At 37.1% G+C, this 26,835-nt stretch overlaps 1 long non-coding RNA gene, 1 other non-coding gene and 1 pseudogene across 2 annotated transcripts; all 3 read left to right on the top strand.

The window, feature by feature from the left end:
- Window positions 1-333: 333 nt before the first annotated feature.
- LOC145950499 (autophagy-related protein 18a pseudogene) lies at window positions 334-2,714 on the top strand (annotated as a pseudogene).
- A 713-nt stretch (window positions 2,715-3,427) lies between these two features.
- On the top strand, window positions 3,428-4,158 carry LOC145950938 (uncharacterized). The gene is made up of 3 exons (XR_014428764.1): window positions 3,428-3,541; window positions 3,688-3,745; window positions 3,925-4,158. It is a non-coding gene; the product is annotated as an uncharacterized LOC145950938 (long non-coding RNA).
- A 22,301-nt stretch (window positions 4,159-26,459) lies between these two features.
- On the top strand, window positions 26,460-26,566 carry LOC145950982 (small nucleolar RNA R71). Its single transcript, XR_014428808.1, has one exon. It is a non-coding gene; the product is annotated as a small nucleolar RNA R71 (small nucleolar RNA).
- The last annotated feature ends 269 nt before the right edge of the window (window positions 26,567-26,835 follow it).

Below are 26,835 nucleotides of genomic sequence, written 5' to 3'. Positions count from 1 at the left end.
CAAAGTTTTGAATGAGACAAATATAATACATATTATTATTTCTAACATGTGTGTTAGTGTTTCAGAAAAACATAAGTACAGGCAAGTTGAAGAATAGAGCATGTGCCACTTCTTATACTAGAACCAAGATAAAGTAAGGAAAGCTTCAAGCATCAGACGGAAAGGTCAAACGAAGCCAAGTCTAGCACAAGAAGGAAAATGATCAAGCTTCAGACGAAACGCATTTAAGAATGAGAAGAAGTCCATACAAACCACAAACAAAACTTCTTCAAGTACTAGACGAAGATTAGTCAAGGCAAAGCACAACACAAGGATCAGATCAAGCAGAGTCAAATGCAAGATGAAATACGACATGAGCACCAGACGATGTTGGATCAAATACAAGATGCAGGTGTGTCAAGCACAAAATAAAGCGCAACATAAGGATTCAAACGAAGGCCGGTCAAGAATCAAACAAAAGTTAACTACATATAAGACAAAGGACAGCACAGACTGAAAAACATTCCAGAAAGAAATGAAGTCTGTCCATCTTCAATATTGACCAAATCAAAGGAAGTCAAAGCATTGATAACAAATCACTACAACATTTTTTATATTAGGCAACGAGTTTTTAGGCAACGCCTAAAAAAGTGTTCTCGAAATATGGAATAGGCAACAACTTTGTAAACTGTTGGCACTTTGTTTGACAACAATTATAAAACCGTTCCCAAAAGCACATATAGGCAACACTTGATCAAAGCGTGCACTATTCTCTTTTCAATATTAACAAAATTGTTCTTGAAATATGAAACAAGCAACAAATTTCTAATCGTGGCCACTTTTCTACCTAACAGTTTAAAAACCGTTCTTAAAATTGATATTAGGCAACAATTTATAAATTAGTTTATTTTATATCATGCAACACAATAAAAAACGTTGCTTAATATTATACCCACCCTTTCGTGCTCGCGGGAAATATTAATTAAAAAAATTAAACTTCTCCCTTTAATTCCAAAAATATTACACGCTGCCCTTTCACTCATCAGCAACCCCCTCCCCCTCTCTTCAAATCCCCAAACCCTCCTCCACTCCTACACCGCTACAAACCCTAGATTCCAACGAGGTAGCTCCTCCCACCGCCACCGCCACCCAAACCCCCAATTCCCACTTCTCCACCCTCCTCCACCTCTCCTTCAACCAAGACTCCGGCTGCTTCGCTGCCACCACCAACCACGGCTTCTGCATCTACAACTGCGACCCCTTCCGCGAGATCTTCCGCCGTGACTTCGGCCCCGACGGCGGCATGGGCCTGGTCCACATGCTCTTTCGATGCAACATCCTCGCCTTCATGGGCGGCGGCTCCGAACAAGGTGATGGTCTGGGATGACCACCAGTCCTGGTGCATCGTTGAGCTCTCCTTCCGGTCGGAGGTGAAGGGCGTCCGTCTCTGGCGTGACCGCATCGCGGTGGTCCTGGCCCACAGGATTGAGACTATTGCTAACCCTAAGGGCCTCTGCAACCTCTCTCACGTTTCCGCCACCATGTTGTTGGTGTGCCCTAGCCTGTAGAAGGGCCAGGTTAGGGTTGAGCATTACGCCTCCAAGAGGACCCTTCGCCCTCACTCACGATGGACACTTGCTCGCCACCGCCAGCTCCAAGGGCACCCTCGTTAGGCTCTTCAACACCCTCGATGGTTCCTTGCTCCAAGAGGTCTATTCCATCTCATTCTTTCTTGTTTTTCACTTGGGATAAAACTTAAAATGTTTTCTTCCTTGCATACAAGGATTTTTTTTAGATTTTGCATACCTAATTAACAAACATGACATTTTAGTTCTTTTTCCACATAACTCTGCCCCTAATTTGCACAAATCCAAAGTGATTTCAGATTCTATTCAAAGTGTGTTATCCTAGCTAAAGAAGATTTAATTTCTGACTTGACTGTGCCTGGATATGACTTTTACCCAAAACTTCTTACAGGGCATAAGCTAAGCTCTCTAAGCAAATTTGATTTCCATGTATTTTCTGTTTCATGATAGTTTGAACCTTTAATTAGTGTTAGAAGCTATTGTTAATAATTGTGAATGTTCCTGGTTATTATGGATTCATTTTTATAGTTGTAACCATGATTAATTTGTTTTCTTTGACATTTTGGTCAATAAAGTATACTCTACTATTTTTGTCCAAGATTGTTTAAAACTTTTGACAACTGAGTATTATTCGCATGATAGCAAGTAATTAATTAATAAGATTGTTTAATGTGAGAGCTCATCTCATAAATTTAACCATGAAACTTATTGAAATAAACTAAAGTAACTTATTTTGGTAAGCTTAACCAAGAAATTAATTAATAAGAAAGTAACTTACGCAGTTGATTTTTCAATAGATCAGATTTTCGTTGCATCATAACAACTTGTATTGTTATATGTGGATGTTTGGTTGATATCCTTTTATTTTTTTGTGGATTTTTAGGTTCCGTTTAAAAAAGAAAATGGTCAAATGGTTACAGTCCCACTTTTCCACTGGTAGCTTTGTGTTGGGAATCTTGTGATGATGGTAGCTTTGGTGCCCAGCCCATGGCTGTTTCAAGGGAGTTTCTATTTCTGATTTAATAGAGACAGATGGTGTTCTCATACTTTTTACTTGATTTTGGAGAATGTCTTATTCCCTAGTTGTTCTTCACTTATTTTCTCTCGAATGTGTATATGACTTATTTTTTAATGATAATAATAAGGAGACTTAAATTTGTTATTTCTTAATAAATTTGCTTGAACTTTACATTTACATATTCCAGTTTTATAGTTCCTTAATACATCTGGCTTAGTGTATTTAACTGTGCACTACTTAACAGAGCGGAAGCTATGTGCATGCAAGGGGTTTTTCTGTTTTTGTGTATTTAAAAATATCACGGTAACAGTCTTTGTTGCTTATTATTTTTCATTTGATTCTTTTAGTTACTCTTTAAAGTCTTTCTTATTATAGATCCTTTTTGTTTTACATTGCAGGAGTATGCAGCGATAGCTTTGCAGTATTTTCTTGGGAACCAAACTGAAACGTGTCTATATTCTGTTTTGGTACTGTAATTTTCTTTCTTTTTTCAAATCGTGGAACTTCTTTTGATTAGAAGGTATTAATTCTCGATGTACACTAGGTTTTCTTAGATTTCTGCCTTTTTTTTTGTAGCACTGGATTTGCAGCTACGAGACTCTATTTTCAAAATCATGCAGGTTCAATTTGCAGCTTCTAGAACTTTAGATTTTCTTATCCTTTGGTCAAATTACTAAACTCAATTTGTTGGTGGTGCAGCAAATGTTCACGGCTACTTGCCATGGATAAACAATCAACTTTACTGTTACCTCCAGTTCATAGTTCTTATCCTTTAGTTAAGCAATTTTCCAAAATGGGCGATGTTTTAATTCGTATGGTCAGGGTTTTAATGGGTTATACCATGTGTTTTCAACCTTTTCAAGATCCTGGTGACTGCAAAAATCTTTGTTACATAATTCAGGCTCATATGGAAATGCTGGGAAATGGCCATGCCTTTGTTGTTGCACGGCCTCCTAAGGTATTTGTGTGCTCTCAACAATGCTATTGGTTTCATAGATTACTTTAGAATGTAATAGTGTATTTGTTTGATAAATTATTGTAGAGGTTTGACAGATATAGGTTTAGTTCTCTTTATGATTTTGATTAATTGTCTTGTGTCACAAGCGGTATTACTGGGACACCTCCTTCTTCTGCCTCAACCCATAGTCCTGGTCATGGTAAGGTATAATTTATGCCTTTGTCGAGTTCTAAATTATATTTTAATTCATTTCATTTGCATATACCAAACCAGTTATGAAAGTTTTCTTCAGTATAACTAGCTTTAACTTATGTTAATTGTTGGAGAATGATTGGGGATTAATTTTATAAGTTTTCTAAGTGAAAAAATATATTTATATGCAGGAAAGACTTGATGATGAAAGACTTGATGAAGATCAACCTTATGATGATGAAGAGACTGAATGATGTTATTTACATGGATGGATGACTAGCTATGCATAATATTCCTAGATGACACTTTATTTTGAAATTTAGAAATTTTATGTAAACTTTGACATCTTTGGATGATTTTATTTGGAGTTTTATGCTTTTGAATTGTCATATACTTGGAACTAATTAATGCAAGTGAATTTTACATGTGTTTGAATTTTATTTTGTAATTTATTTTATTATTTTTTGAGGATGAAATCAATTCTTTATTATATATATATACATATATATATATATATATATATATATATTACATTCATAACCATTTAAAAGTAGTGTATGGTGAAGATTATTGATTAAATAATGGTGTGTTATTACCAATATTATAAGTCAATATAAAAATAATCGTTGCACGTTTATTTAGTCAACGTTTACAAAATTATAGCTTAAATTTAGTCTAAATTGTTGCCTATATTATCTCATAGACAACCTTAAAAAAAATTTCTAATGTCACTAGCAATGGTCATAAAAGTGTTGCCTATAAAAAAAGACTACATTTTTAAAACCGTTCTTTAAAAATTTATAGTGTTGCCTTAAATAAAAAAAAAATCGTTGCCAATGAAGATCATGAAAACCGTTCCAGGAAGTTTAGGTAACGGTTTTTTTGACATCGTGGGTATAGGCCAAAAAACCGTTGCATATTGGAATAGGCAACGGTTGATAAATCCACGCTTGACAAACCGTTGCCAAACCGTTCCCTAAACTTTCAGGAACGGTTTTTTGGCTTTCAACAACAATTTTTTATTGTTGTCATAGACAGTAAATGTTGTAGTATGCTCAGATGAAGATCAAGTCTTGAGATGCACATGGACTACCAGACGCAGACGAAGACTGTCATGCAAGCATTTGAAGAATCAAGTCTCAAGGGACAATTAAGGCATCGTCTACAATCATACAAAGAGCTCTCCATATGATCGCCTGTTGGAAGGAAAAGAAGAAGAAGAAGAAATGCAAGCCCAAAAGTCAAAGCATGCGTGTGTCAGAAAAAGTACATTACTTTTTCAGATAAAGACAACGCCTCTACAACTACGATGACCAAAAAAGGACAAGAAACTCCTAGGTCACACTTGCAACGGGCAGATTTTATAGAGGCTATAAATATGTCATGACTTCAAACCTGGAATGGTTGGTGAACAGTGATTCCAAGCCCAAGAAGCAACGAAATCGGAGACAGAGCATACATAGTCAAATGTACAATATTGTATTTATCTCTATAGACTAAGGAGTTCTAAGTGTAACTTAGGAACATAAACCTTAGTAAGTGTAGTAAATCTTTGTATCCTCCCTATGAGAGTAAACCACACACTCAAAAGAAATTATCTATCATTTGTAAAGACTGATGAGGCTAGGGAAAGAATACTTGTATAAGCCTGGAGAGGCTTGTCAAAGAATCCTCACTAAGAGCCTGAAGAGGCTGAACAAAGAATTCTAGTGTTAATGCGTGAAGTTAGCGGGCCAGGAGTGGTCAATAATCCTCATTGAGAGCCTGAAGAGGCTAAACAAAGAATACTAGCGCTAATGGGTGAAGTTAGTAGGCCAGGAGTGGTCGATAATCCTCATTGAGAGCCCAAAGAGGCTGAACAAAGAATACTAGCACCAATGAGTGAAGTTGGTGAACCATGAGTGGTTGATAATACTCGGGAACCAGGAGTGGTTGAGAATACTCACTGAGAGCCTGAAGAGGCTGAACAAAGAATACTAGCACTGACGAGTGAAGTTGGTGGTCCAGAAGTGGTCGACAATACTCGACAAACGATAAGTGGTGATAATACTTGTACTTAATTGAAAATCTAGCCGAACCCTTCAATTGAAGGAGACTGAACGTAGCTTAGTCTGAGCGAACCAGTATAAAACTTTGTGCACTGTTTTACTCTTCTCATACGCAAATTTATTTATTTGGTATTTCATACTGAAAATCTTACTCACTGCTTATTTCACACTACAACAGCTTTCAGACGGAAAACATCTCTTGTTTAAGTTATTATTGCTAGAAACACTCTCGTGCAGATGATAAAACTTGCAAACACAAAAGTCTTTTAAATGTTATATTAAAAGTAAACATGAGATGCATCTTGAGTTTGAAAACGTTAGAATGAAACATGAAAAGCCTTATATGCGAAAAGATTTCTTTAAACCATCACACACAGATATTCAAGCCCCCTTCTATGTGTTTTTTCTCTAACTTCAATGTTCCATTAGAAACCATTTTAATTATGCAAGCATATTAATCAAGACCGTCCATTTTGACATTCAATTAAGGATTTTTCAATGTAAGAGATAAGGATGAAAGAAGAGTGCAAAGTGTTTTATCTTGGTTTAGCCACTCCACATGTGACCTACTTGCAGTCCTCAATCATAACCTAATCAAGATTTGTTCCACTATCTCATTGAAGAAGTTTTACAAGCATACCACACATGCACACACTTCAACACACAAGATATACCCTTTCTTGCACCTAAGAAAGAACTTCTTATAGAAACCCACTGCAAGAATTCCTTACCACTTGATAAACCTACTTAAGATTTTTACCACAATACACAAAAAGATTAAAGGAACGAATTCACCTGGAAACTAAACAAATCAGGCTGTGAATTCTTTAGCAATCTTAATTCCTCTTTCGAAGAATTTAGTGATGATGATGGTTCTTCTCAAAGCATTTCACAAAGTGTTTTACTTCTTGGTTTCACAAAGAAAACTCTCTAAGAAGATCACAAAGATCAAAAGTATTTCACAAAGTTTTCACAATATCACTTGGTTTCTTCATGTTAGAACCACTTTTATAAAGTTTTCAGACTCAGATAATCGATTATTTTTAAGGATAACCGATTATTTTGTTCCTCATGAATTCTCGAAATCACTCAAAAATAGAATAATCGATTATTTTGTAGGATAATCGATTATTCCAAAGAACATTTTTTGGAATAATTGATTATTTCACAAATAATCAATTACTACAGCAAGGATTCTCAATCTCTTGAAAAATAGAGCATAAATAATCGATTATTATTAGTAATAATCGATTATTTGGAGTAAGTTCTCAAAATTCAATTTCACACATTCAAAACCTTTCCAAGTTACTTTTAATCATCATCATACTCACTCTTAGACCATTAGAATTAAGATTTAACTCGTGCACAAAGCACAAAGATGCATAGAAAATAAAATTGACCATCAAAGCAACTCAACACATAAGAACTCATAAACTACTCCTATTACATTTGGTATTCATTCATGGTCTTTATGTCTTCTCTTTTTTTCATGTCCTTTGTTATCATCAAAGCTTATGTCCTTTGTTATCATCAAAACTCTTAGAAATTGATTCACCATCCATGAATCTCAATAATCTCCCTCTTTTTGATGATGACAAACACTAATATGTTTTGCTCAAGTAATAACATCACCATGAGTAGTTTAGATTGCTTGCTTTGTTTTGTTTTATCACAATAGTTATGCTTAGTCAGACTTGCAAAACAAATTTAACCTTTCTCCCCCTTTGGACATCATCAAAAACATACAATATAACCAATAAAACCAATATGTCCAACTAGAGAAATAAAATTGTAGATTCATTGAATATATTTCAATACTCATAAAAGTCAGTCCAACATTTCATACACTATTAATCTCAATCAATGATTTAAACATGATTTTCATAAGCATAATTCCATATGCACTAGCAATTATAATACATACCAAACATATCAAGTGCATCATTTTAAGAATTACAAATGTGCATCAAAGCTCAAATTTCTCAAACAAACATAACCATGATTCCAAATCATCCAATTTTTAAAACAAAACCAAATTTAAATTGTACTAAAATCAAATTTGTTCAAACTACAACCAAATTGAAATTAAACCAAACGAAAATTTTCAAGACTTAAAACTATTACAACCAAATTGAAAATTAGAACTAGGAATTTAAAAACTGAATTGAATCTAAAAATCCTAAAAATAGAACATTAAACTCATAAAACAAAACAATAGCCTAATTGATCACTCCAAGTCATCTTGAATTCCCAATTGAGCCTTGATTCTTGCAATCTCATGGTCTAAATTATCAAACTTATTAAGAAAGCCAGAATATTGTGACTCATGATTCCCAGTCATCCCCATTACAAAATCAATCTTGTTAATAATTATTTGCCCAAACGGGGAAAATTCTTTAAGCTCCGATTCTGGTTCTTGTTTCAGTTCTTGTTCCACTTGAGGTGGTTGTTCCTCATCATGAGATGGAACACCATCATCATTAGTTTCCGGTTTAGATGTGGGTGGAATATTACTCTTGAAGATCCATTTGTCTTCCTGCTTCAACATCCCCATATCATGTAGAGAAGATTTTTCAATCTTATTTGAAGCATGGAGAATTATCTTTTTCTCCCCCTGAAGATCTACCCCTGCATTCTCAATAACTCTAGACAATAATAAGGCATGAGGAATAGGACCATCTTCCTTTCTCCTATCCTTCCAAATGTAGTCATTCACAATAGAGACCCAAACTATCTTTTCCTTCTTTTTAATCACATGTATCAGCAAAATATCATCTTTAGACATTTGAGCATGATTATGCAATCTTGGCATAAGCATCCAAGCAATTATAAAAGAAATTAACCTATAATTTTTCTTCATACCTCCAGCCAAAAACTTACTATAATTTGTTGTCTCTGGGTTCCTTTGACAGCCCCTAAAGGTTGTCATCTCCTCAAAATCACCAAAATTGAAAGGTTGGGGCTTTGTGAGTCTGGTTCCAATCAACTCGGTAGCCTCCTTCAAGGTTGGCCCTTCCAGCTTAATTAGCTTTCCATTCACCACAGATTGTGTGATTCCCCCATTGCTTGAAGCAAAGCAAAGAAAAAGCTGAATATGATCTGGATAATACGAACCTTTTAATTCCAAGAACTTTCTAAGTTCTTGATACTCCAAGAGAGGAGGAAAACTAAAACCCTCATTTTTGAACCACTCCAATTTCAGGGTCTTTGGAGGAATGATTCTCTTACTAGCATACCATTCAAAGTAGTACTCTTGGACTTCCTCATTAGTAAACCACTTGCTAATCAGCTTCTCGGGTCTAGAGGGCAGAGGTCTCTTGATCCCCCTGACTTCTAGCTTCTTGATTCTTTTTGAGGATGAGGCTATTTTGCAAAGAATGTGGGTTCTTAGTTGGAGAAGAGAAAAAGAAGATGAATTAAGGGTTAGGGTTTTGTGGTTTTAGTTGAGAGAATGAGTGAGTTCAATAAAAAATGTGAGACAAAGCAATTCCCAATAAGGTTTTGAATGAGAAAAATATAATGCATATTGTTACTCCTAACGAATGTGTTAGTGTTTCAGAAAAACATAAGTACAGGCAAGTTGAAGAATAGAGAATATGCATGAACCACCTTCTACACTAGAACCAAGACAAAATAAGCTAAGGACCGAATGAAGTTTGATCAAAAGAAGGATATACACCAGAAAAAGCTACCCACAAACTACAAACCTTGCATTACAGTAAATTCAATCCTTCCTTCCCAACACAACATAAAATAAAGAATAGAGCATGAGCAACAAAGATAAAGGGTAAAAGCTACATGACATCAGATGAAGAGATCAAACGAAATCAAGTCCAGTACAAGAAGGAAAATAATGAAGCCTCAGATGATACAAGACCATAGACGATGGACAAATCTAAGTCAAAGAATCCTAGACAGAGTTAAAAGTTTTCACAGTTGACCAAATGAAAGAAAAAGTCAAAGTTTATCTTTTAGACGGAGACTCGAATATACAGACGAAAATGAAGAATGTTGGATTGCGTCTAGTGTCTACTAAATCACAACAAGAAGCACTGCTTGTCATCCACAATCTCAGAATAACACATGAAGTTATCAAAATTAGGAGAAGAAAGAAGAGAAAGATGGACTAGCACTTATCCACAAGTCAAAGTTGCACGTGTAAGAGCAAGTACACCTACGAATCAGTAAAAGACAATGCCTCTGCAGCTACATGAAGTTAGATGATAAACACATAGAAGGGGGGTTGAATATGTGTGTGTGTGTGAACAAGGGCATTTTAAATTTTTTCGCAAAAAGACTTTTTTTTGTCCTATAAAATGAAGTTGTTGTATATTAGATATGAACTACCCAGGATAGGTTTAACAAAAACATTTTACGTTTGGGAATTTCATCGTCTACTCAGATAAAATATTTCTAAAAAGAAAAACCATTCCTTTAACTAATCAATTAAACACATATGGTTTTTGTTTGAATATAGTTTTAATAGACGATAGGTATTGGACAAAGTTTTCGATATTTAAAACCAACGGAGTGAAGTGCGTCTAAATCATTTAAATCATAGAGCACGTTTTTATACTAGCTCACTCAAATTAAGCTACGTCCAGTCTTCTTCAATTTAAGGGTTCCACTAGATAAACAATTAAGTACATATTGTTTACTCAGCCTCTTCAGGCTCGCAGTGAGTATTATAGACCACCCAAGTCACGACCACTCCTGGTTCCAAATATTATCAACCACTTCTGGCTTGTCTACTTCACTCATAGACGCTAGTATTCTTAAACCACTTCTGGTTGCCCAAGTATTCTCAACCACTCCTAGTTCGTTAACTTCACTTTCTAATGCTAGTATTCTTTGATCAGCCACTTCTGGCTCCTAGTGAGTATTATCGACCACCTCTTGGCCCATTGACTTCACTCATCAACACTAGTATTTTTTTCTCAGCCACTTCTGGCTCTCAGTGACTATTCTCAACCAACTCCTGGCCTGTTGACTTCAATCATCAACGCTAGTATTCTTTATTCAACCACTTTTGGCTCGTAGTGAGTATTCTTTGACAATCATTTCTAGGCTTTACAAGTATTTTATCCTTAGCCTCTTCAGGATTTACAAATGTCAATAAGACAGGTTCAGTTTTGAGTGTATGCGTTACTCTCATAGAGAGGATACACATGTTTCTACACTCACTAAGGATGTATAACCTTAGTCTTTACAATGATTGAGTATTTGGTCTGCTCTAATAGATAGGATACATAAATTGACACACTCACTAAGGTTTTGTTCCTAAGATCACTAGTACAAAAGAGGTATTCCACATCGGATATTTTGAGCTTTTTATGTCAGAAAAAATAGCGACGTAAAAGCGGGAGACGTAAATCTACGTCGGACCTGTCAAACCGACGTAAATTTACGTCGAACATTACCAAATTCGACGTAAAAAGTAGTAAAACAAATAAATAAATAAACATATGAATGCAAGAAGAATGGCCCGTTCTGCTTGTAGAACGGCCCGTTCTCCAAGCAGAACGGGCCGTTCTCCAACCAAAAAGAAAACTCCAACGACCTATACAAAGAGAACAACCAAAAAATCGAATAAAACAGATAGCCACAGTAGCAATGCGAAGTAGAAAAGTGTTAATGAAACCTTGATTCATACCTGATGAGTTGCAACAGTGTGCGAATGAGTAACAAAGAGTTCACGCCTCTGCAAAAGACAAAAAAATGATTCAGTAACAAAGGAGAGGGAGAGGGTTTATAGAGAAAAAAATGAAAAGTGATGAAGGGTGAATGTGCGGGTGTGCCTCGCACTCTCTTATTCAATTTCGCGAACTTTTTTACGTCGGACCTGATAGGGTCCGACGTAAAATGTCAAATCTACGTCGAATAGAACATACCTCCAACGTAGAATGTCAAATCTACGTCGAATAGAACATACCGCATTTTTTTTACGTCGAATTTTAGTATTTCTGACGTAAAAGGGGTGACGTAGTAACCTTATTTTTCACTAGTGGATACACATGTTTGGAACTCCTTAGTTTACAAAGATGAATACACTATTGGTACATTCGACTCTCTACGCTCTATCTCTGGTTTCATTGTTTCATGGGCTTGATATCACTTGGTTAAGAATGCAAACATGGAAGCCAACCTTCCAAGGTTTGAGATAGTGATATATATATATATATATATATATATATATATATATATATCTTTTTTTTTTATTTTTTATTCTTGTAGGATCTGCCCGTAGCAAGTGACCGTTGAAGCAGATATAGTCGTTTATGAATGGTTTGATCTTCTCATTTAATGCTCAGAATCTTGCATTAAATGTTGCTTCCTGTGATAGACCTTGTGTGAAGTATTTCTTGTCTTGGTAGCAGCAGTGTCTAAATTTAGTGGATACCTAGGAACCTTTTTGTCCTTTTCTGGTCACATAGCTGTGGAGTTTTGTTCTTGTCTAAAAAAGTAATGTATTATTTCTAACACATGCATGCTTTTAGTTTTGTGCTTGATCTTCTCCTTTCTTCTTTTCTTTTCACAATTTCGATGACTTCGTGTGTTCTCCTGTGAGAGTAGACGATATTCAAATTTCCCTTTGAAGCTTGATTCTTCAGGTGATTGCATGACAACTTTCGTCTGCGTCTAGTAGTCAATGTGTAGCTCAAGACTTGACCTTTGTCTGAGCATTTGTCATTATCGCATTGACTTTTCCTTTTGTCTGGTCAACTTGTATATGGTCAGATTTTCAAATGATCTTTGACCAACCTTCGTTTGAGTCTTTATGTTTCTCTTTAGGTTGTCCTTGACACGCTTTGTCTTATTCTTGATTTGGCTTGTTGGATGCTTGTGTTGGCCTTTCGTCTTTCGTCTTGTATCGTCTGATGCATATGCTTGTTCTTCATTTTACCTGTACTTATGTTTTTCTAAAACACTAACCCATTTGTTAGAAACAACAATATGTATTATATTTGTCTCATTCAAAACCAGGCTGGGAGTGCCTCGTTCTTCATTTGACTTAACAATCTCCCCCTTTTTGATGATGACAAATATAATTGATCAAATTGTTTCAGATATACCCTAAATTCTTTAAATCATAGCAATGCATAATTTATAGCTAGTTCAACTCTCCCCCTTAGTGTATGATCTCCCCCTGACATGATTATTCGTTTTAGACGTTGTGACCTATATATATTTGATTAATTCTTTTCTATTTTCTCCCCCTTTGTAATCATCAAAAAGAAATTAGATACAGTATCAAGATATATCATTAACCAAAATCATAATCAGATCAGAGTACTTTATGGCTGACTATAGTTGAAAGGAAACAGGGTTATAGTGAATTGAATTATTCAATGTATACAACAAAAAACAATTCAAAATCATCAAGAAAAAAAATACACCAGATAGTTATATTTCTAATTTAGCTATCCCTAAGCTAGTTTGTTTAGAATGATCAAGATGATGGAGGTGGATCCTTGGAAAGCCGAGATGTAATCAAGTTGAACAAGCTGTCAAACTTGCTGTCCGGATCCGCTTTGAACGTTTTGAATGTCTCAATGGAAACATATTGTTGTTCAGATTCGGATGTAGTTGGAAGTTTCTCGAGAGGGGCAGATGTAGAAATTACTTCAACAGAGATAGGCTAAGATGATTTAGATTGTGCGACATTGGAGTGAGCATCACAAGGCTTAGGCATCCCAGGTTTCCATGGTGGAATGTGTTTGCACCATTTATACGAGACTTTGTGCCATGTGTCTGTGACAGCCTTCCACTCATTTTTGTATAGGTCGAGATTGAATAGAGCGAAGTGGACAAATTATCTCTTGCTAAGAGCATCAAGATCTAGCCCATGTCTTCTGTGAAGAAAAGCAGCAGATGTGTCACTGAAGTGCATCAGTCTATAAGGGGTCATCCACCGATACCCGTGTAGCATGAGTGTCTCAGCCATTTCTTCGTTTGAGAGTCTAGACGAACTTGCCTCTTAATTACACTTGTACATGAAGTTCTGATAGAACTTCACAACATCATCTTCAGTATATTGTAGCACTATGGCGAGGTCCTGTTACCTGTCCAAGCTTACTCCTTTATAGTAACGAACCTCAACCCTTGATGGTTTGGGCATCGGTCCTAAATGTAGTGCAGGATCCTTCATCTTGTTTGGATTGATTGAGGGAAGAGGAGGGCACACACAGTGAGGGTAGACATAAATTTGTGTTTTTGCAAGGGTGAATAGAGAGGGAGGTATGTACAACTGTAGAGGTGTGTCCATACATAGGCACAGATGGCCTGTTGTTGCACGGTCCGACATAGGGAGGGAGCGATAGTGACCTACATGTATAGAAATAATTTTGGTTGGTGGATTGAAAAGCTCTACCTTTGGAAGAGGAGATGGAGGCTTTCTTGGATGGCTGGAGGATGATGTTTTCTTTTTGGGTGATGAGGATGACGATTATTGTTGATGTAGGGGACAAATAAGTTGAAGAGTTCCTTGTGGTGGAGTCCAAGCGAATTTGGGCTTGATCACACCACCTGGATAAATCTTCCTCTTGAAGGTGGTGGAGGAAGAGCAATTTTTGTGCCAAGTGGAAAAGCCTGATAGGCTGCAGACGAAGAGAAGGGAATGTCTAGGCAGTAAGGTGTGCATTTGTACACACCTTCCTCATATCCAGACACTGGCACGGGTAGAATTTTTTGGCACAGTGGAGATGCTTCTTCTTTGACTGTTTAACGGCGAGGGTCGGTGACAGTAAGTGTTGGGAAGTGCTTCAGAAGGTAGTATTCAGACGGAGGATGTCTGGGTAGTTCTTTTGTTGGTTGTAAAGAGGATGGAGGAGATTCTTGCTTGAGTCCAAAGGCTAGTGGACGTGTGAGAATGGAGAATGGAGCTGGAGGAGGAGGTTTGATGGAGCCCCTCCTTCCATGGTTGATGATGGTGTGTGAAGGGAGACACCTTGCCCTTGATCTAGGTTCACCAAAGGGTAGACAAAGGATGATTTAGGATGGGAAAAGGAAGATAGGCGTGAACAAGAGTATGGTGGCGGAAGTGTTTTAGGGTGGAATGGTGTTTGGTGCTCACAAGGTTGGCTCACTCCAAGTGTAGGTGGAAGCCACTCTAGGGTTTCACTCTCCAAGGGTGGAGAATGAAGGGGGCTAGCCGAAACTAACCTAGGGACTAAGGATAGATTTTGAGGCACAAAAGGCTCACTCAATATCATATAATCCAAAGTATTTACAAGTGGTGGGGTGTTGGGTATTTATAGGAGGGGAGGCATCTAGGGTTGCATTTGGAGTGTGCATGGCCGAAATTCACAAGGCAAATGCACTCCAAATGACATGCCAAATGAACCCTAGATGCTACTTGGTGACCAAGTTTGGAATCTATGGGTCTAGATTGGCTACATCAAGGTGTATGATATGATCATGCAACCTTTGCCCTCCACTTGGGCCTAAGCCTTTCTATCACCAAAAATAGATCCAAAACTCACCAAAAATGCGTCACCCTTCTAGTGTAATACCCTAGCCCAAATTAAAAACCTAATCATCTAAAGCACTCCATAATACAAGGGTAAAATAGGAAATACAAAGAAAATAAATCCTATGACTAAAATACCCCAAAATACAAGGGTAGAATTGGAAATACAAGTAAAATAAATTCTATGACTAAAATACCCCAAAATACAAGGGTAAAATAGGAAATTAAAGACAAGGGAAAAATAGGAATAAAGAAATAAATGCTATAAAACTTAGGAGCTAAGGTCCAAAAATGGCCTTACTATCCCATTCCTCTTGCCTCCTTTAGTATATCACCTCTTGGTCTTCTCGGCCTTAGTGTTATTCCATCATCCCCTCCCTCTTGAAAAGGATTTGACCTCAAATCAAGAGGTTCTTCATGGTGGACGTCATGACCAACAAAAACATAAAAGTAAGCATGAGAGGTAATAGTATATGATATAGATGGAAAGTGCATCCTAAGAGGAGTACCACTAAAAATGCTAAAAAGATTTTCTAAACTAAAAAGACTAGACTCCCTAATGCTAAGGATAAGATCCTCCCCATGATGAAGTCTAGGTGTATAACTAAAACCTAAAAAGTTAAAAAGACTAAAACTATAGCACACTAAAGCACTAGTCCTAAAAACTAAAATATCTTGTTGGAAGTGCCCAATGTAATGACCTAGGTAAGTATTGGAAAATAAAGAAAACTTAACTAAAAAATTACCTAAACAACTTTGTATTGCATAATTTGTTAGATACATATGAGAAAAAGGTGTTAAGGGGAGTTTAGAAAACTCATATAATCTAAGTTTGTCTTGTAGGGAAGTGTCCAAGTTAAGTTCAAATAAGTTTGAACTTCCCTCAAGATAAAAAATAAAAAATAGGACACCATGAGATGTATCCAACAAATCATACCAATCTAAAGTTGGGTGCTTTATGAAGGGAACTAAAGTAGAAAGAGTCTTAAAGAAAGAAGGCTTATCTTCCTTGGGCACCACCAAGGAAGTAGCACAAGAAGTGGTACTAGGTGAAGTCCACTTCTTCTTCACTAAATCTTGAAGTTGAGATTCTTTTTCTTTAAAAAGAATTTGCTTTTGAATCTCCACTTCATGACTAGTGGCAATGTGAGAGAAAGAATTAAGGTCTTGATGAATAAAGAGAGTTTCCTTTAAATCATTTTCAATGGGAAAGTGACTCTCTTTAAGCATAAGCCCTTTGGAGGAAACATTATCCTCCTTACTCTTCTCCAAGAGTGTTGGTTGTGTCTCATTTTCTAACCACTCTTGAACTTTCTCTATACTTTTCTTTATTTTTTCTTTCTTTTCTCTTTTCTTTTCTTTTTCTTTTCTTTTAAGTTCTTCCTCTCTTTTTTTATTTTCTTCCTCATGCATACTCCTAGGAATTCTAGCTTCTTTCTCCTTTTGAGATCTAGATGGAACAATCCTAGGGTGGGATCCACGAGTTTCTACCAACTTTGCAAGTAAATTTCTTATTTCCTTATTATTCTTTTCAAACTCTTTTTCTTTTCTTCTCAACTCTTCCTCTCTTTTTATATTTTCCTTTTCTTTTTTTCTTAGGTACTCTTTCAATTCCCTAAGTTCATCCCTAACACTAGACCTAGTACTACGAGAATTATGACCATGGACACTAGAATGATCACTCATCTTTGATCAAGAAAAGATTTTCACAAATTGTTTTCAAAGGGGTTAGAAAAGTTTTCACAAAGAGTGAGTGATAAAATGGTTTTCACAAAAGGTTTTCAAAGTGCAAGATAGGTAGGAAAAGGCCTAAGTGTACAAAGTGAACTTTCAAGGGGAGGTGTACTACAAAGAATCACTTAAAAACCAAGCCCTATCAAGTAAAAATCACTAAGCCTTTTCTACTTTTCTTACAAAACAATTTGGCACAACAATAAAGTGTGTGTGTGCACGTTACCCCTAGTAGGCAAATAGCAAGCCTTCTAAACGGATTTGAAGACAAAGATAAAAGCCTAAACAATTATACTACCAAAAGCTATAAAGCATGCAAAAGAAAAACACTTAAAACATAGTCTAGTCGAGGTCCTAGGTGAAGGTTTTCAAATCACCTTCAAACTACACGAAGCTAAACCAAAATGAAGAGGTTTAAGAATGGCCAATTACAAACCAAAAGAATGAAAACAAGGCCAAAGAACACAAAAGGCCAAAAAGAACAATTCAAGCAAAAATTATGAAAAACAAAAGTCTTGGTCTTCAAACTCCTCCACTTGGGGTTCCTTCACAAATAGCAAACTTGTTAGTCCTCTCCAAGTGTTTAACACTCCTTTTGTATGGTGGAAATCCCTCCAAAGGCTAGGTTTGGATTCGGTTCACTCCTCCACTCAAATCCACCAAAGGTGTGCTAGTTTGCTAGATAGGTTCTTCACCTACAAACAAAATGAAACCAACCCAAGAGCAAGAGTCCAAAAAGATAAAACTGAAAAGGCACAATTAGGAAGGCTAAACTCAAAGAGAATTGATAGAGACAAAACAAAAGAGGCCAAAGAAAGACAAACTAAAATTAAGACTCAATCAAAAATAGGAAGCACACAAAAGAGTAATCCTAGAATGGCACTAGAATGGATTAGTGTTTAGTCCACTTGCTTAAGTCTTTTAATTGATTCGTTCCAGCCACCTTTAAGGTCTCAAAATAGGTCAATAATGGTCTTAAGTCCAACTCCAAAAAGCATAGGTATTGGTCCAAGTCCACAAGTCTAGCAACAAGTCCTTTTTGGTCAAAATTTTTTTTTTTTGTTCTTTCTTTTCCTTTCTTTTCACGTCACTTTCTTTTATACTTTGGGTCCAATTTTTTTTTTAATGTTCAGCCCAATTGTTGCTTAGGTTTTGCACTTGTGGGTGGAGAGAAATTAGGTCAAATTTTAGGAGAAGGAGAGGAGGACAAGTGGCGGTTTCTTAGTGGTGCTTAGGGAATCTTTTGAGTGGAAATTGATTTGTACTATCTAGTACAAGTTGTTTTGCACAAAATTTTCAGCACACCTCTTAGATTCTTTTAGGGTTATTAAGCATCAAATAAAGACCATAACAAGTGGAATGCAAGGGAAAAGTGGGCAGCAATTTTTATGCATGTGCAAGGAAGCATTTCACACATGGAAACTCAAAAATACAAAGAACATGCTAGGACTAAGTAGCATGCATGAATGACTCCTAGATGGTAGCTATATGTCACGCCCACTATATATATCATGCACTATGGTATTTTTTTTTGTTCATGTATTCATGCAAAGGTGTTTGGCACATACATGGAATTTTGTAGACAAAATATAGGAAACAAGACTTGACAAAACTTCAAAAGATTCAAAAATCAAAAAGCATGTTCATCATGTTAATATGAGACTCAACCTAAAAAATAGGAAAGCATGGATAAAACCTAACAATGGAAACCTAAAATGTTCAAGAAAGGTTCACAAGGACAAGAATATGAACCCAAAGCATTCGGCCATTCAAAGAAAGGCAAAAGGGGAGACAAAGATCGAATGAAAAGAAGACACAAAGACAAGGAAGACAACGTTTACCCTTGATGATCCTTGGCTCTAGATACCACTTGATGGAGTCCCTCCTTCCATGGTTGATGATGGTGTGTGAAGGGAGACACCTTGCCCTTGATCTAGGTTCACCAAAGGGTAGACAAAGGATGATTTAGGATGGGAAAAGGAAGATAGGCGTGAACAAGAGTATGGTGGCGGAAGTGTTTTAGGGTGGAATGGTGTTTGGTGCTCACAAGGTTGGCTCACTCCAAGTGTAGGTGGAGGCCACTCTAGGGTTTCACTCTCCAAGGGTGGAGAATGAAGGGGGCTAGCCGAAACTAACCTAGGGACTAAGGATAGATTTTGAGGCACAAAAGGCTCACTCAATATCATATAATCCAAAGTATTTACAAGTGGTGGGGTGTTGGGTATTTATAGGAGGGGAGGCATCTAGGGTTGCATTTGGAGTGTGCATGGCCGAAATTCACAAGGCAAATGCACTCCAAATGACATGCCAAATGAACCCTAGATGCTACTTGGTGACCAAGTTTGGAATCTATGGGTCTAGATTGGCTACATCAAGGTGTATGATATGATCATGCAACCTTTGCCCTCCACTTGGGCCTAAGCCTTTCTATCACCAAAAATAGATCCAAAACTCACCAAAAATGCGTCACCCTTCTAGTGTAATACCCTAGCCCAAATTAAAAACCTAATCATCTAAAGCACCCCATAATACAAGGGTAAAATAGGAAATACAAAGAAAATAAATCCTATGACTAAAATACCCAAAAATACAAGGGTAGAATTGGAAATACAAGTAAAATAAATTCTATGACTAAAATACCCCAAAATACAAGGGTAAAATAGGAAATTAAAGACAAGGGCAAAATAGGAATAAAGAAATAAATGCTATAAAACTTAGGAGCTAAGGTCCAAAAATGGCCTTACTATCCCATTCCTCTTGCCTCCTTTAGTATATCACCTCTTGGTCTTCTCGGCCTTAGTGTTATTCCATCAAGGTTGACTTAGATGTAGTACTCTGGTCCGAATGTAGGCATGTTGGGCAGGATGGCTTCATGCATGTGAGTGTTCCTTTGCGAGTCGCATAGAGGATTCCCTGAAGCATCCAGTATGATAGAGCCTTCCTCAAGCAAAGAGTACATTGGTCTGTAGTACCCCAAGGAGTCTGTAGTGGGCTTCTGCAAGACATAGTGCCCAGCTCAGTTGATGGAGTATCATCCACAAAGCACACTGATCATTTTGTCAACGATGTAGGAGCGTGGCTTTGAACGAAGACCAATTTTGTTTTTCTGCATGACATCTCTATTTGTGGTAAGGTGAGCTTCTTGGAGTAACTCCGCTCTTCCCCCAGGGTTAGCTACACCAAGATAAATAAGTGAATATACATCAGTATTTGGAGGCATCCCTTCTGGAATTAGTGGGTCAGTTGGTTACTTGAGGGAGAATGATGAAAAGGAAGGAGGCCTTGGAGGTAAGAACATAAGATCGGCTTTGATTTCCATATTTCTATTTCTTAATGCTGTTGTATTTACAATGACAACAAATGGAGAATGTACAATGACGGGAGAAACATCCATAGGAGTTCTTGTTTGAGCTGAAGAGACGATGACTTTAGCTGCAGGTTCAGAAACCACCTTGGATGAAAGTTTTATGACCTTTTTCTTTGTGGGTTGAGGTGGTGCAAGAGAAGGTAGCGCAAATTTTCTTTTAAGAGCTTCCCCGATGGGTTGGCTTTCCTCAACATCAGACGACGAGTCTTCGTCTAGTTGAAGAACCATTTTCCTCTTAGTTGTTGGTGCCGCTACAACTAGTAGTTCAATCTTTTTGGGAGATAGAGATGGTTGGCATCTTCTGGTTGAACATGTCGCACGTTGCTCTTCTCCAATCTCCTTCTTTATATTTATTGCTTCGGTGGGATTAGGAACGGTGTAGTTTACAAGCATCTTCCCTAGATTAGCCTTTCCAAAGACGATGGGTTGCAATCACTTGTTTAATCCCATATCCATAATCCTCTATTTCTCCTCTTCCTTTTCCAGCATGTGAAATTGTGATAGACATTTTGATCCTAGAGGATTTTTTTCAAGAGCATGGTGTGAACTACAAAATTCTTGTAGTCTTTCAAGCATCCTTTCCAATGCTAAAATAGGGTTTGAGGCAAGTCAAAGGTAGTTCCAGTCATCATTTGGAATAGATAGAACTTGTGCATGTTTGATATGTTATCCTTGCCACCTATCTTGTGGAGGATTGATTTCTTCAGAATTTGTTGATAAATCTTTGCTTTGTCATCAAGCTTGTTATAGACTATTGGTCTTTTTTCACCTTTTTTGTGAAGAGTTTTGGTGACCTTTGTCAGCCCACCAGCATCAGATATCCACTCTTCCGAGTAGATGTTTCCGCCTCTCTCGCATCCAACTGCTTGAGCGATGGTGGAAAGGGAGATCTTGACTCTTACCCCGAGCACCGTTCCTTCGAAGTATCCTCGATGGATCTTCAAAGATTTGTAAAACATCTTTATCAGCCTAGGGTAAACAACTTCCTTAATGTTGAAATACCCAAGTATTCCACAGTTGGCCAAATCCTCACAGATAGGTATACCCCATTCCTACCTTTTGTTAATGTCGAAGCGATGCTCTAAGTACATAACTGGCTTTACTTCTGTAGAGAAGGTATGAGAACAGTCAGTAGATTCGCGCATTTCTACAGGAATGTTCACATTTGTGGCGTTTTGAGTTTGTGCGGTGATGTATGAAAAACCGCAAGTGTACGGTTGTCGTCAAGTAATAAATATCGAATCACAGGGACTACGTGTTTGACCTAGAATTACTAGTATTTTAATTTGAATTTTAAAACAGATGGAATTTCTGTTTTGATATGATAAGATCAGATTTCATGGTAAAAGAGATAGTAATGCAATTAATGAATAAGATAAAACTTTAAGATAAGATAAGGAGATTTCCGGGAATCTAGGGTTCGCACAAAGAGTTCCAACATTATTGAATTATTATTTTCATTAATTAATTCTATTCCATCTTGAAGGTAGTCTTAACCTAATTTAATCCTTGCACCTTCTCAGGCTACGAGGACGTGTTTAATTAAAATTAATCCCTACTCTCGTGGTAATTACGTTCAATTAAACCCGTTAAGATCTTTGTTAATCTATTGCTCCTCGAAAGCTTAAATCTACTCTCGTGATTTAACACTCAAGTCTATTCCTTTAGGTTCCGATAATTAGGTTCTCCTCTCAGTTCATCCCTAATTATCTATGATTATGAAAATTAAGATTAATTGTTTATCATAATTATAATCAAGTTCTCCTCTCAGTTCATCCTTAATTAATGTTATTATGAAAACAATAATATTAAAGTTCATATATAAAATATAAAAGAACAGATCAAGAATTGGAATAAAATTAAGAAACTGAATAATGCATTAATAAAGAGGTTCTCAGAGGCTAAGCCCTGATCCCAGAAAAAGGGAAACTACTCACAGGAGTTCATAGTAGTTCTCCAAGAAAATAAGAATAAAAGAAAAGCAAACCTTAGAGTCGATGGCACAGGCGCCCAACCTTCTCCAAGTGTCAAAAACTAAAAACTCTCTCCCAAAAGAGTCCCGGTTCTAGGCTAACCTAATCTAATTTATAACCTAAAAGGGTAAAAAGGTAAAACTACCAAGATAAAAATTACAAAGATAAAATAAAAATAAAACATAAAACTTAAAAAGCTGGGACGCGAAGTGAATCACGGCCGTGACTGAAAATCACGACCGTGATCTTCTCTGGAGCACATCTATGAAGGGTCAGTGGCGTTCACGGGTGTGATTGGGAATCACGGCCGTGATTTTCTCTGGTGAATCACGGGCGTGATTTAGAATCACGGCCGTGATTTTCCCTGTAGCTCAGCATTTCCTCTTTAATTCTTAAATCTTGATCCTGCTCAGAGAAAACACAACACATACCAAGAAAAGCATAAAATAGGAAAATGATATAAAAATTTATTAAAAACATGAAAGATATGCATGATTATGCTATGAATTCTTGTGAATTAAAGTGCTAAAATATGAGTAAAATACACAACATCAAATAACCCCAAACTTGAACTTTTGTTTGTCCTCAAACAATAATTAGCACTTTGAAAAAAAAAAAGTCATCAAGAATTAACTGAGCATTTAAAATCTTCACTCTTAGTCTCACAAGGTCCAATTAGAATCTTAATCTTTCATTACTAGCGCCAGCTCTTAGTTTCTAAGAGTTTCATGATGTCAAATCTTGTAAAGCTCATTAGTCAAATGAAGATAATTTAACAGAAATAATTTTTCAATGCTTGTGACACAAATAGGGGTAATATTTTTATTTTTGTTTTTGTCTCACCTAAAACATTTCCCCAGTAGCCAATCAGTGTAGAGAGGATGATAATTTCAAGAACACGTAGCCTCAAAGGGGTGCTAGCTATTTTACTAAACAATTCCCCAGTAGCTAATTAGTTCCCTTAGTTTTCTAAGGTTAAGAATATTCTCCCTCTAACCTATGACCTCAAAGGGGTGCTAGGTGATTTTTTTTTTATTTTTTTTATTTTTTTTATTTTTTTATTTTTTTTTACCCCCCAAAAGCTTTTAAGCACGAATTAAAAAGAATTTATCTTCAAGAGACTATTTTTATAATTCTCGATCATTTCAACCCTCAATACTAAGAAACAAGTGCTAGCCACAAAACCAGCTAATTTTTCAACCTTTTGTTCTGAGACTTCAAGATTCAATTCATCACATTCAGTGTTTTCAAAGACGAACAATTTCATTAAAAATATTTACTTTTCAAACACAAATTCAAGCTGGGATTAACTGAATATGTATATATGCATGAATTTTTTTTTTTTTATATTTTTTTTTCTTTTTTTTTTTTTGCATGAATGAATGAAATGCGTACATCCTCCTAACCCCAAACTTAAAGATTTGCTTGTCCCGAAGCAAAGAGCTAATGAATGCATGATAGATTATTTTGACAAAATTATAAAATGCATGAATATGCAACCAACCTACAACAGAAAGAAATGCTTGTCCCTAAGCATCAGAGTAAAATAAGGAATAAGAAAGATCTCACTGTGGTGGAAAATCATCTGGATACCGTTGAATGTGCCATTGATACATTTGATCAACCATGTAATTATAATGCTGCTGGCGTTCATCCATTTGTTTGAGCCGGTTATCCATTGATTGAATAGCTGCTAGGATAGCAGCATTGTCCACCTCAGGTCCAGGATGTAGAGGGGGTTGTTCAGGAGCTGCTTCCTCATCTGCAGGAGCCGCTTCCTCAGCTGCTAGAGGTAGGTCCTCTAATGGCTCCAGTGGAAACTGCCATGTAGCCCGGTTCTTCACGGTGTATGTTGGATTTGGTAACTGGTGGTGCACTCCCGACTGGGTTACTACAAAGTAGTATTTATCATCTTCATCTTTCGCAATGCAGTTCATAGAAGAGCAGGTAGCAAAATTAATAGTACGGCTTCCAGGGAGTGGTTCTAACTGGTCCAGCCAAGCGTGATAGCCAAGGTGTTTGGCTATAGTGGTAATGAGGCCGCCATTCACAATCGCACCGTGGCTGGTATTGGAAATACTCTGGAACTGTCGTGCCAAGTGACTGCCAGAATCAATAGGCTCCTCTCTGTTTTCCATCATAGCCCATAAAAGTAAAAGGTCGCTCAAACGAACCTTTCCTTCAGAATCACCTCGGGCCAAAATAGTAGAGGCAATAAAGCGGTGCATAATACGGATGGCGGGATGGCGGAAAGCAGAGGAATTACATTTTCCAGCGACCCAATTACTTGTACCTGTCAAACTATACCAAAAAGAACCAGGGTTGAAAGAACTTGGGGTTCTCGTGCTCCCTCCAGTGGGAAATCCAAAAATATTATTGAACTGAGCCAGGGTTAATTCGTGTTCTTGGTTAAACATACGGAAAGAAATCAAACCTTCAGAACAATTTGGCCCAGATAATATTTCCGTGTGGAGAGAGCTCAAGAACTCAAGAACTAGTCGAGGATAAACAACATCATTATGCATGGTAGCAAAGGTTGTCCACCCAATGTTAGTTAACATGAAATTGATATCAGCACGTAAACCCAACTTACGAATAAATGGGAAGTCGAGATACCTGGTGGGATGGATAGTGCGGAAGCGTAATACCTCGTTCCGCTCACGCTGTTCATCGTTCCGATAGAACCTCGGAGGAAGGTGCGGAATTTCACTTGCTTCTTCCTCGTAACTGTGGGTATCGGAAGCGGTGGAGGACGAACCAACGGTACGGGTGCGCTTGGGAGCCATGGATGAACGGAAGGAGTGAATGTGGGAGGAAGAGGGAAGAAGAGGAAGAAGAAGTGAGAAGCTAGGGTTTGGGAGAGAAGAAAAGAGAGAATGGGCACGTAAGTTTGAGAGAAGTGAGAATGTAAAAGGAGGGGGAAAAATATATAAGGGAAAGGGGGATTGCAAAAATCACAGGCTGTATCTGTTGAGCGTCAGCAGGGAATCACGGGCGTGATTGTAAATCACGGCCGTGATTCTCTTTGTGAGTTTTCAAAAATTCTACAAATGGAATGTTTACATACACTTGTTTGATCATATTTAAAAAATTTTCAAATTGTCTATCAAGTTTAGTCCTTGCTAACCTTTGAGGAAAAGGAATTGGATGGTGATAAACAGTTTGAGGCTTTGATGAAGATACTTTTTCTTTTTCTAATCTCTCTTTTTCAGGTTTTTCAACCATAGGAGAAGCGTCTTCATCAATCTCAATATTATCATTTTGATTAGACACAGGTCTGTCTAATTTCTTCCCACTCCTTAAAGTAACAGCATTAACATTTTCAGCTGGGTTTGCAACTGTTTTACCTGGGAACTTACCTGGAGAATTGTTTGAACTAGGCATCAACTGTGCAATTTGATTTTCCAGCATCTTGTTGTGGAGAGTAATATTCTCAACCTTGACAACAAGGTTTTGAATAGAATTTGCCATTGAATCATTGGTCTGTTTTTGATTAGTGATAAAATTCTCCATAAGGTTTTCTAATCTTGAAACACTTTGTTGAATTGAGGGTGTCTGTACTGGATTTCCTTCCCCATTAATGAAGTGATTGGACGGACGGAAATTAGGTTGCTGATTGCTAGTTCCTTGAACTGGGTTATTCTTCCAAGAAAAGTTAGGATGATTCTTCCAACCAGGGTTGTATGTGTTGGAATATGGATTACTCTTCTCTCTTCGAGGAGTGTCATAGAAATTATGAGAAGCTGCCACTTGTTCAGTAGTATCTTCTTCTTCTCCAGTAAAAATTGAGGTACAATCTACTGCAGTGTGCCCTTGTTCCCTACAAAGGTCACATACTTGATTTGTAGCCACTGAATTAACCTTAGCTTTTTCCATCTTGTCTAACCTTTGATTAAGAGTATCAAATTTTGCTAAGAGTAACTCAATATTGTTCACTTCATATCGCCCCGGAGTTCCTTTCCTTGCTGTGACTTCTCTTTCACTGTATTGGCTGTGATTTGAGGCTACATTTTCCAAAATAATCATGCAGTCATTAATAGGTTTCCCCATGAAAGATCCTCCAGCTGCTGAGTCTAATATCATGGTGCTTTGTTGGTCCAATCCTTCAAAGAAAAATTGGATGGTAAGCCAACGGTTGAAGCCATGTTGTGGGCATGCTTGAAGATATCCCTTGAACCGCTCCCATGCTTCATAAATAGTCTCTCCAGTGCCTTGTTGGAAATTAGTGATTTTCTTCCTCAATTCTTTAGTTTTAGAAGGAGGAAAGAATTTCTCTAGAAAAGCTCTTTCACATAATTCCCAAGTTGCTATCTTTTCTCTAGGCACTGTTCTTAGCCACACCTTTGCCTTATCTCTCAAGGTGAGTGAGAATAAGCGGAGTCGCATTCCATCAGAAACTTCATCATCAAATTGCTGGGTCTCACAGATTTCCAAGAACCACTCTAAGTGGTCATTAGGATCTTCTGATGGTAGTCCTCCAAAGGTGTTCTGTTTGAGCATATTCACCAGAGAAG

This window comes from Cajanus cajan, chromosome 8 (assembly GCF_000230855.2).
Source record: "Cajanus cajan strain Asha chromosome 8, NIPB_CcT2T_4, whole genome shotgun sequence".
NCBI lineage: Eukaryota > Viridiplantae > Streptophyta > Magnoliopsida > Fabales > Fabaceae > Cajanus > Cajanus cajan.
Note: the sequence above shows the minus strand (reverse complement) of the source record. Positions and strands in the feature narration are given on the sequence as shown.